We start from the raw sequence: 12,698 nt of genomic DNA on the forward strand, positions 1-12,698 counted from the left end.
TGGATCAATATTATACTATTATTGTCTCAGAACCCTCCTGTTGTGTGTGTGTGTTTGTAGGTTAGGTCGGCACTGAAGGTATATGCGTTACAGGGTGTAATCTGCGCTAAAGGTGTCTTACTGCATTTTGGTCATTAGATGTCACTGTGTATTTTCTATAATTGTAAGCACTGTTGAAGGGAATTGTAGAAAGGGTTAATGGTGTATGCAACGCAGAATATGCCTGCCACCAGCTGAAAGTTGGCTTGCCGACCAATACCTGTAGAGGTCATCTCACAAAAGTTGCTGAAATATTGTTCAGCCAGAGACCAGGGGCCAGAATTTCCCAAAAGTTTATAAGTAGGAGGTGGTGTGGGTTTCTAGTCTGAGGAAGTATCAGAGTGTTCCCAGAAAGCTTTGGGCCAAGGAGTGTTTTCCCATGCTGGCTCTCACCAATGTATGCTGCTTTCTCAAGTGTTCCTTCATGCTAGCCATGTCGGGTTAGTACACCTTGTTAGAGACTACAATGGGGGGCTACAACCTATCCACGCTTTGGGGCTATCCTGATTTTTCTCCAAGCCCTGCAATCTTCAGAAGCTTTAGTCGACCCAGCAGATTGGGAAAGAGCAATTATTACGACTTACCCCGCTGCGAACCCGCCAGGTTCTTAAGATTATATTGACAGTTCATTTACCCTTAACTGAGGCCTGTACTACTGGACGTATCATTCGTGCCCTTGCCCAGCAATAGACAGATCATCATAGCTGTGAGTACTAGTTATTTCTCAAGTATATCACCACCAACTCCAAAGAGGTTAGAGCCCTTCCAGCAGGTTACCTCACTAACTGGATAGGAAGCAGTAACCTTAATGTTAACAGGCATCCTGACAGGCCAACTTCTTAAGCTAGTAAAAAATAGCAAGAGGTTAGGTTTCTGTCAGGTATGAAGGAAAGTTCAGACATGTAAATTTTTAGTACTTCAAAGTTTAAGACTGCCCCAAGTTCATGGAAAGCAGCAAATATATATTACATTTCTCCTACATCTCTGGGTAGGTTGTTACCAGAACCTGACAACACTTTGTAGTAAAATGAATGAGATATTTGAGGGAGAATTTCATTATATATATAGTAAAAATATCACATAAACTAAATTATTCCTTGAGAGAGGGCCATATCTTTTAATGTCGGCCTAAATTTACAAATGTATTTAGAAATACAGGGATCCAACTCCTGTGTCTACCCCTGAAGCTTGGGTTTGATCTCTCCCTGGAGAAGAAAGAGACAGATGTGAAAAGAAAGATCAGTGGAATGTTCCTATCCTGAGATATTCATCAAATGTGACCTAATTAAATGGTAGTAATCCACAGGGTGCTCTAAAGACTGTCTGCTGGAATAAGCAACATATGTGACCAGTCACATTTCATACCACCCTCATAAGAGTCCTTCTGTAATATTATATAATCCTACCCTTAATAATGGCCATTAACAAATTTAATTAATAATTATTTTAAAGTAATACTACCCATAGAATACAAAACTAGAGAAAAGGAGCTGCTGCACCCCACACCTATGGCTGACACTAATCCCTCTCGGCTACATTTAAAAAAACAATGCCAGAATGTTGGTATATAATTTGATCAAACCATATTGCCTCATGTATGGCGTGCCGGTCTTCTGGCCCACATGAGACCCTAAACTAAACCAACACTGTGTTGGTCAGCGACCGCCAACCCTGCAAGTGCTACATGAGGCAATATGGTTTGATCAAATTATATACCAACATACTGGTGTTGGTTTTTAAATGTAGCCAAGGGGCATTGGTATCAGCCATGGGTGTGAGTTTCAGCTGCTTCCTTTTCTTTATTTTTGCACTAGCCATAGAATGCTTTGACAAGGTTATCCAGGCTTAGAAAAACATGGCCGCTTTCTTACAGAAACAGCACGACCCTTGTCTCCAGTTTGGGTGTGGTTTTATAATTAAAGCGACTCTGTACCCACAATCTGTTCCACCCAAACCACTTGTACCTTCGGATAGCTGCTTTTAATCCAAGATCTGTCCTAGGGTCCGTTTGGCAGGGGATACAGTTATTGTCATAAAAACAACTTTTAAACTTGCAGCCCTGTGCCAAACTGGCGTGGCCTAGATTGTCTTTTCATTAGGCTGGCACAACTGCTCTGTCCCTCTTCCCTGCCCTCTTCATCATTAGGAATGCCCCAGGCAGGTATTCTTCTATTCATCAGCTGTGAGAACGCAACACATGAACTGGATTGTTAAGGCACCTGTTCAGTGTTCACTACAGAGGAATAGGAAGAATCCTGCCAGTGGCATTCCTAATGGTGAAGAGGGCGGGGAGGAGGGACGCAGGGGTGGTGCAAAGTTAGGGAACAGATACTCTAGGCCACACCATTTTGGCACAGGGCTGAAAGTTTAAAAGTAGTTTTTTAGGACAATAACTGCATCACCTGCCGAATGGACCCCAGGACAGATCTTGTATTAAAAGCAGCTTTCTGAAGGTACACGCGGTTTGGGGTGGGCAGATTGTGGGTACAGAGTCACTTAAAGCTCCATTCTCTTCAATGGAACTGAGTTGTAAAACCACAACCAAACTAGATAACCCCTTTAAATTCAAGCGCAAGGATAAACTCTACTAAAACTAATACTGTTTTAAAGGGGTCATCTCATTAAAAACTTTTGACCGTATGTCCTCCTACTTTGATGGTCACTTTCCTCTATGAACCAAGGAAGAAAGCTGCAATGTAGGAGTAGTGCCTGACTCAATGGACTGTCTGCCCATTTTCACAAGGTCAGCCATTTATTTGAATAGCAAGTTTGTATTATTACACTTCTTTGGTTTAAACGGAGCTGTGGGTTTGCATGTGCACCACTGCTTTATTCCTTCTCTCTAGCAATTGCCGAATGTGCCCAAACCTTGTACTTAGGTATCTCCAGCAGCCAACCTGACGCTCCATTCATAACAAAGGGGTGTATAAGAAATACATTTGCATCCTTATTTATTACTCTTTAATTTTAATTGCCTACTTCATGTCTTCAGTCTCTTCTAGCCTACTCGGCCTGTCACTAGCTACCCATCATCTTGTGTTTATTATACACTCAAACCCAAAGTATCAGACCATAACCACTTCTATGATTTACCATCATTTATATATCTGTGTCAAAAAATGATACATTTGACTAATGTGAAAAAATAGATCCAAATTTACAAATGTAGCCCTGTCAAAAAAATGTTGTTTTTTTGTCATTTCTCTAGCTGCTTTAGTGTTCCGCCTTATTTACTAAAGGTGTTTCAGAAAATCCAAAAACCCAACCAACCTGTCGTTTTTGTCCAAAAGTCCCAAAAATGGGCATGTTGTAGGTGTGTCCCTTAAAACCAACCACAACCAATAGATTTATCGAGCAAACGGTGATTTTTAAAAAAAAAAAAACAGTTTCCTTTTCCAAACATCATCCACTTCTAGTGTTTTGGGATGGTCAGGTTTTAGTTTTGTCTTGTTAAAAACCCAACATGTTTTCTAAGGGCACGAGACACATTAGAAATTAGACAGCAAATAATATGACACAAACTATGGCAAAACGGAAAAAAAAAAGGACGGTATCTTATTAAATGAGGTCCATAGTGTCAAATTACATGACTTAAAGATAAAATATATTACAAATTCAATTAATATACAGAAAATCGTGGAAGAGCCTGGTGTAAAATCCTGCCTCAGCCATTTCTAATGATGAGAAGAAAGGGGAGGAAGGGGCAGCATGGCAGATTTGGGGCACAGACACTCTAGGCCACATCAGTATGACGCACCAGGCGCCTTGGTTAGACTCGACCGATAAGGATTTACTCTCATCCAATGGACAGCACTAGCAGTTTGATGGATACAGAGTCGCTTTAACAGGTGAAACACATTTTTTGAAATGTGTCACCAGTTAAAGGGAACATTGAAACCAAATGAAAATGCACTCCTATCTGCATTCAACATATTATAGAAATAGCTGAGCCAACTGACATTTAGTTTAGTTGGAAAAAGCCCATGATAACTTGTCATTTACTCACGGAAATCTGGGTGGTCCTGCTCAGTGACTGACAGATGAGTAGAAGTGTATATATAGAGAAAACTGTCAATCGCTGAACAGAACTGCCAACTTGACTGCTTAGCCCAGAATGAGCAGAGATTTACATATATAAATGACAAGTTATCCTGGAACTCTTCCCACAAGACTATATGGGCAGAGAGTGCATTCCCTAGAGCAGAGGGCTGAAATGTGAATAAATCTATGCGGAACCGCTCTGTAAACCTGTGCACCACCAGGGGATTTTTAAGAATCCCCCTCCCCCCCCCCCCCCCCCCAATACGTCCTCAGGCCCTCCGGCCCTAACAAGATGCCGCCATGACTGTATTTTCCCCTAGGTTCCCTTTATAATTATGCTGCCAATAACTGCAACAATAAATTGCCTTAGGCCCCGTTCCCACTGAGCAAAACTAGCGGAATTGCCGTTAGCCTCCAGCTCATAATGGGAGTCTATGGGAGGCGCGCGCTCATGCTCTATCCGTGCTGAAGAATGAGCATGTGCGCGCGCCTCCCATAGACTCCCACGGCATTCATTGTCCGCCGCGGAATTCTGCTAGTTTTGCTCAGTGGGAACGGGGCCTTAATAAGAATAAAATTGCCAAATCAATCCGGGATAAAAATTCTGATAACAGTGAACCATGCCTCAATACAAACATTGATCCTGAAAGGCTTATTAGGATCACTTCACTTTTTTTTTTTTTAAATGCCTTGAAAAATGCATTGCCTTTTTGGATGAAAAAAGAAAACAAAATGCTATACCTACAACACTTTTCTTGGGACAGTGAGATGATGTGGATTGCATTCAGGACAGTTTCACTTACATTCTAGTGGTGAATGCATTGCCATTGCAGCGGAACGGCACAGAACTGGTAGTAACTTATTTTTACTAGTATTTAACTGTCCATGTAGGGTCTAACTAGCCATATTATTTTCTATCTGGGTACCCCTTTAATAGGGAAGATGCAAACGCAAAAAATGCAACCAAAAACACAAACTTTTATTGGACATATGATACAAAAACTGAATGTAAAACAAACTGCAGCTTTTTTTTTTGGTCTTTTACATGTGTAGGAGAGACCTTATATGCATAGAGCTAAAAATTACAAAATCATTGGGTGTATATCACTCCATGAATTGAGAAATTTGTCTCCACATAGGGCGACATTTATCATCCGGCGTACGGATGATTTTCGGCGGAAAGTGCCAATTTGCGCATTATTTTATTCGCAAATGGCCGATTTGCGAATAAAATATTCGCAAATCGTCACTTTCCACCGAGTACGCCGGGGGGGGGGGGCGGGGGTGTGAAGGGGCGGAACAGAGGGCGCAGACTCAGAGTCCGCACGATTCACCATCCGTTCCGCCAAAAGATACGCCGAAAACCTACTCCAGTCCTCAGCTGGCGTAGGCTTTCGGCTGTGCGCACCGGAGCGCACGGGTTTCATGTAGAGGCAGTCCGCCTCTACATAAATCCCCGTACCGCCGGAGATGCGGGGACATTTTTAAGTCCGGCGTAAAAAAAGCCGGACTTAATAAATGTCCCCCATAGTGTTGTTGTCCCTCTTTTTTTAACCAAAACCAAGAGTGTATTGGAAACACAGAGACTGATCTTTCTATTATAATTTTGCCGTGTCAGTCCCACTCCAGCTTTTGGTTGAAAAAATACTGACCAGAAGACTGACGAAAACACTATGGGGGACATTTATTAAGTCCAGCGTTTTCTGTGCCGGACTTAAAAATGTCCCCACAGCTCCGGCACTACAGAGATTTATGTAGAGGCGGACTGCCGTCACGTAAATCCCGTGTGCGCCGGTGCGCGCTGCAGAAAACCTACAAAACCTAAAATCATTCGCATATGGGCACTTTCCGCCCAAAAACACTAATTTCCCGGCTTGATACATGTCTCCCTATGTGTAAACGTAGCCTACAAGTAATAAGGATAAGGCATCCACACAAGACTGCAAATGGCAAAACTCTCTATTAATCTGTCCACAATTATAAAATCACTAAACCAGATTGGTGTGCATGGAAGGACACCATTAGAGATGAGCCAATCAGATTTGTTTAGCTTCAAATCTGTTTCACTCATCTCTTGACACCACAAAGATCTGGCTTACATGACTTCAACCACCTTTTGCATGTGTTTTGGAGACATTTTAGACATTTTTTTCAATAACAAGAAGTGTGGTTTGGGGGAAAAAGGGCATGGCCAAGTTTGCATATGGTGGAAGCAAACTGACTAGGAGATTGCAGTTGAACTAAGCATGTGTATCGCTTCTCGGCCTTTTGGTTAAGGTCAAGTGTAGTATCTATTCTTATCAGTTTAATATCTGATACGTCCCCTATCTGGGGACTAGGGATGAGCAAACCGAACCGTAACTAACCAGATTCGTTACGAACTTCGCAAAAAGTTTGAGAAAGTTCATAACGAATTTGGAATATTCGATATTCGTACGCATATCTCCTGATATTCGAATATTTGATCAAATATTCGATCCCATTATAGTCTATGGGAACAAGTATTCGATTATTAAAAAACATCTATTCGACCACTAGGAGGTTCACCAAGTCCACAATGACACCTCAGGAAATAATGCCAACACCACTGGAATGCAACTGGGACAGCAAGGGAAACATCTAACACCCCAAAATCACTGGTAATAATGTCTCAAGTCGATGTTATACAGGTGAATTACCTGGTTATTAAAGGGTGTATGAATATTTTATAGGTACAGCTGGTCGGCTGTATTATGTAGCACGTAGCACTTGGTAAACAGAGTGCCTTATAGTAGCACAGCAGCCTGCTTGTACCACCCGTTGTAGCAGCACGTAGCACTGGATGAACACACATACTACTCTTTTTTTTTAGATCGAGCAGTCTAGCACGTATCAGCAGCACAAAGCACTTGGTGAGCAGAGTGCTTGCACTACCCTTTGTAGATCTGCTACTACATATTGGAATGGAAACACCCAGTAACCTTGTTTGCTGTCAATGAATGGAAACACCCAGTACTCTTGTTTGCTGTCACTGAATGGAAACACCCAGTAACATTGTTTGCTGTCAATGAATGGAAACAGCGAGTACTCTTGTTTGCTGTCAATGAATGGAAACACCCAGCGACCTTGTTTGCTGTCACTGAGTGGAAACACCCAGTAACCTTGTTTGCTGTTAATGAATGGAAACACCCAGTACTCTTGTTTGCTGTCAATGAATGGAAACACCCAGTGTCCTTGTTTGCTGCAATAAATGGAAACACCCAGTACTTTTGTTTACTGTCAATGAATGGAAACACCCAGTACTCTTGTTTGCTGTCAATGAATGGAAACACCCAGTGTCCTTGTTTGCTGCAATAAATGGAAACACCCAATACTTTTGTTTACTGTCAATGAATGGAAACACCCAGTAGCCTTGTTTGCTGTCACTGAATGCTGTTGCCCAGAATTTGGCGTAATGGTGCGATTAGGCAGCCTCAGAGGCATCCATGCATGCTTCCCTTCCTGTCCCATATGCATCCAGAGGTGCTGGCATCATTTCCTGAGGTTTCATTGTGCACTTGGTGACCTCCAATTCGTTGAATATTGATTTCCAGGTCCCAAGGATTTTTCTCCCATAGACTATAATTGGATTCGATATTCGTTTGAATAGTCGAATATCGGGAGCTATGTGAATCTAATCCAATCGAATCGAATATTTCACTATTCACTCATCTCTAATAACCAGGTAATTCACCTGTAAAATATCGACTTGTGACTTTATTACCGGCGATTTTGGGGTGTCAGATGCTTCCCCTGTTCTCCCAGTTGCATTCCAGTGGTGTTGGCATCATTTCCTGAGGTGTCATTGTGGACTTGGTGACCTCCAAGTGGTCGAATAGATGTTATTCAATAATCGAATATTTGTTCCCATAGACTTTAATGGGATCGACTATTCGATCGAATATTCGAATATCATGAGATATGCGTACTCATATCGAATATTCGAATATTTCCCTATTCGCTCATCACTATTGGCAGGTTAGTTTTAGGTTCGGTACGTACGAATCCGAACTTAACGAAAGTTCGCCGGATCGAACCGAACCGAACTTTTCAAAAGTTCGCTCATCCCTACTGGGGACCATATATTAATTGGAAAAAGGGAGATGGAAAAAGTGTTTGCTCTGTCCTCTCCAGGCTTTGACCTCGTATTGCAGTGCTTCCAGGTTCAGTGCACAAAAAGAAAAAAACCAAGCATGTGTGACCACGTAGTGGATTCTATGAGATGGATAAACCCAAGGAAGTTAGTGTGTATCTCTCAAACAGTATATTTTCAAAAATGCTTGTACATTGGAAATATTGAATTTTACAATATTCATCAGTTAAGACCTATTTACGGGGGTGGGGGTTTTTAGAGTCTTAAAAGAACAAAGACACAAGCGCCGGGTCCCCTCCAACCAACAGAAATGTGCAAATATTACCACCAGTGATTAACTATTACGTCCACACTGTTACTATGCAAATTGCCCCATACACAGAAAGATATTATCGATGATACCCCTACATGATGCCTATAAAAGTTAACATTTTGACCTCTATCATTACCACTATAGAACGTACAGACCATTAATGTGAATACAGTGTTATTACATCCAGGAGCCGAGACCTTTATACTAAGCCAGTCAGATGCTGTTAGCAACTGAGGGACATCTCTAATAGTTGGCACAGAGTGATCTCCATTGCTGGCTATTAACTGTTTGAAAGCTAATGTTAAAGCTGACAGCAGCAGGGTCTGATCGGCGCCATGCAAATGATACGAACTTTAGTAGTTAAAAAAACATGTATTTTTCCTCTGTTCACTCAGTCGTCTGTAATTTTATCCAATCACATTTTTCTAATATGAGCTCTCATTAAAACATATATTTCCACTATGCTCATTTACAATATTGTTACCTATAACTTTACCTCTATAACTTTATCCAGTTACAGTTCTCTAATATGTGCTGTCATTGAAACATATTTCCTATATGTTCATGTTTCAGATTCTCACTAAAATCATAACTTTATCCAGTTACATACTTTTTAGCAGCGCAGAACAGCTACAGATGTATCAAAGATCTTTGCTGCCATCTGCTGGCCATGTTTAGTACATTTCCTTTGTATGCAATTGGCTGTATACACTCATTGGGGGACATTTATGAAGTCTGGCGTGTTTTACGCTGGGCTTACACATGTCCCCACAGCTTCGGAGCTCAGGGGACTTATGTAGAGGCGCATTGCCTCTGCCTAAATACCTATCGCATGAAGCCCGTCTGTGCGAAGATTTTGAAACCTATGCCAGCTCAGAGCTGGCGTAGGTTTCAGTGTCTTTTTTCACTGGAAAAATGATAAATGCGGCGCACGCAGAGGCCTCGTCCCCTCTGCGTGCTGCCGCACCCCCTCTCTGCCTTACTGGCGAAGGTGGCGCAGATGCGAACAAAATATTCGCAAAAATACCCTTTGCGAATATTTTGTACTTACAATATTACAGCAAAATAATACATTTATTTGGGAAAACTACAACTGAACGACTGCTCTAGTACCCTGTAGGCCTCCACAGCCATAAGATGAAACACAGATGAGCAATACAGGAGTAATACAAGTTCCATAGGACATTTTGCAGCAGTTTTTCCACAGATGTTGTAGCTGGGCCTGTAGAGCCAACACACATGTAGATTGCCAAGTGAGAGGTGTATGACCCTGGCTTAAAGGGTTTGGCCACTTTATAGTAAATTTGCTCAGTGTACATTATTAGTGACTGTACTCACTGTATATACTGACAGCAGCTTCCTGTATGCCTCACAGAACTAGAATCAGACTCCTTCTTCCAAGATGGCCGACATGGAGGTGCATGTGACCATGCCCTGCCCCCCAGTGTCCTTCACTGAGCCTGTATATGCCTATTTTAGACACTGGGGTGTGAGGCATGGTCACATGCTCCTCTATGTCGGCCATATTATGGACAGACTCACCTTAGAGCAGGTCAGCACAGTCTAGAGGAAGGGAGTCTGATTGTTGCTTTATGAGGTACACAGGCAGCTGCTGTCAGTATATACAGTGAGTACACTTACTAATACTCTACACTGAAGAATTTTACTATAAAGTGGTCAACCCCTTTAAGCAAAATAGCCTTGCATTGTAACTGTAAGTGTAATACAATGAAAGTTTTCGGCACTTCTATACACTTCTTTTTTTATGAGCGGACTACAAACCTGTCTGATCTTTGAAAGACTCTCAGTGCAGTAAATAACAAGACTTTGTGCAGACTGTAAGTTTACAGGCTGTTGGCAACCTTTAGAAAGGTGCTACAGTGTGGCGTCTACGTATATATAGAATAAGGGCAGGTATTGTGAATTTCCCCCGAGTATACAAGACATGAGTACTATGCAGTGCCCATACATATAAAATAAGGGCAGATAGTAAAAATTGCTCCCATCATGTAGGGCATATGAGGTGGTACTGTGAAATGTCTACAAATATAGAATAGGAGCAGATATTGTAAACTACTCCCATCCTACTGTACAATACCTTGTCTCTATTCTATATCTGTAGACATCGCACAGGACCACTTCATATTGTGTCTTAGGCTGGGGAGGGCCAAAAAATGGGCCTTCCCACCCTGGTACTACTAGGCTGTTGCTGTTTGCTTTTTAACCCCCTGGACATACAGTTACGCCCTGGGTGAGTGGAGTGGTGGCCATTGTACTAAGGACACGATATATGGGTAATATGTATTAAGGCTATGTTCACACTACGTAAGATTAGGGCCGCAGTTCTTGCCGCAGAACTCAGCCATAGTTTTGCGGAGTTAAACATAGCCTTGTGTGTAATGGGATCCCGGCCGGAGTGTACACACATCATACACGCTCCGGCCGGGATCCCATGCGGCGCCGGAAAAAACTGACAGGTCAGTTTTCTGCTGGCCAGAATTCAGTGGGTCACGGAACGGCCGGTCTGTTACAACGTGTGAACATAGCCTAATTCTGTGATTTATGTGATCTTTATTCACTGTAATCTGTGATAGCCTTTATATGCCCAGTTCTCAGTACTTGTGTATGTAAATTACTTTTTGCACTTAGGACATAATTTGTCTTTTTAATTCATGTAGTCTTACTATGTAACATAATTTACTTCCACCCACAATATTTGGGGATCTGTACATGTTTCAGCTCCTAATACGTGAATTTTATTATTAACATAGTAACATAGTAAATAAGGCTGAGAGAAGACAAGAGTCCATAAGGTTCAACCTAGGGAAACCCTCATGAGGCAGACAACAACCGCACCACCACAGGGAGAAAACTCCCTCCCGACTCCAATGGCAACCATAACAATCCCTGGATCAATGTATCACCGGAAATCTAATGCCCATAACTTGTAATATTATATTGTTCACGGAAAGCATCCCTTGAACTTATTTAAAGAGGACCTGTCATCCCCCGTGCCGGGGTGACAGGTTCCAGACCCCCCGCTAGAGCACCTTATACGTACCTGATCGCGCCGGGTCCCGCTTCTTGAGACGGACGGGTGACGGAGATTTCAGCACCCAAAGCCCGGCGCGCGCGCGCTCCTGAGATGAGTCCAACTCTCATAGAGAATGACTGGTGAGTCTGACGCTCAGTCATTCTCTATGAGAGTTGGACTCATCTCGGGAGCGCGCACGCCGGACTTCGGTCGCTGAAATCTACGTCACCTGACCTTCTCAAGAAGCAGGGCCCGGCGCGATCAAGTACGTATAAGGTGCTCTAGCGGGCGGGCGGGAGTCTGTCACCCCGGCACCCGGGGTGACAGGTTCCCTTTAATGAAGCGGCCATGACAACATCATGTGGCAGAGAGTTCCACAGTCTTACCGCTCATACAGTAAAGAACCGCATCGATGCTGATGGTGAAATCTTCTTTCCCCTAAGCGTAGAGGATGCCCCCTTGTCATGATTACAGACCAAGGAGTAAAAAGACCACTACAAAGATCTCTGTACTGTCCATTCATATATTTGTACATTGTGATAAGATCGCCCCTAAGACGTCTTTTTTCTAGCGTAAATAACCCCAAGCTTGATAACCTGTCCTGGTACTGTAACCCACCCATTCCCTTAATGACCTTTGTCGCCCTCCTCTGCACCCGCTCCAGTTCAGCTGTGTCCTTCTTATATACCGGTGCTTAAAACTGTACACAGTATTCCATGTGTGGTCTGACTAGTGATTTATAAAGAGGCAAAACTATGTTCTCATCTTTAGCATCTATACCTCTTTTGATGCATCCCATTATTTTATTAGCCTTGGCAGCTGCTGCCTGGCACTGATCACTTAAGTTGAGTTTACTGTCCACCAATACCTCCAGGACCTTTTCGAAGTAGTTTTACCCAGTGTTTTATTATTTAGCACATAACTGTACTTATTATTTCTACGGCCCAAATGCATAACCATTTATCCACTTTAAACTTCATTTGCCATTTCACCGCCCAAGCCTCTAGCTTCTCCAAATCCCTCTGTAATGATATTATCCTCCTCTGTGATGATTACTCTACCCAGTTTAGTATCATCTGCAAAAATGGAGATTCTAGACTGTAGCCCCTCTACAAGATCATTAATAAAAATATTAAAAAGAAGTGGACCCAACACTGACC

The 12,698-nt window shown here is 42.5% G+C and overlaps 1 pseudogene; it reads left to right on the forward strand.

The window, feature by feature from the left end:
• The first annotated feature begins 6,332 nt into the window (after positions 1-6,332).
• LOC138800241 (U2 spliceosomal RNA) lies at positions 6,333-6,547 on the forward strand (annotated as a pseudogene).
• Positions 6,548-12,698: the final 6,151 nt, after the last annotated feature.

This window comes from Dendropsophus ebraccatus, chromosome 8 (genome assembly GCF_027789765.1).
Source record: "Dendropsophus ebraccatus isolate aDenEbr1 chromosome 8, aDenEbr1.pat, whole genome shotgun sequence".
Classification (NCBI taxonomy): domain Eukaryota; kingdom Metazoa; phylum Chordata; class Amphibia; order Anura; family Hylidae; genus Dendropsophus; species Dendropsophus ebraccatus.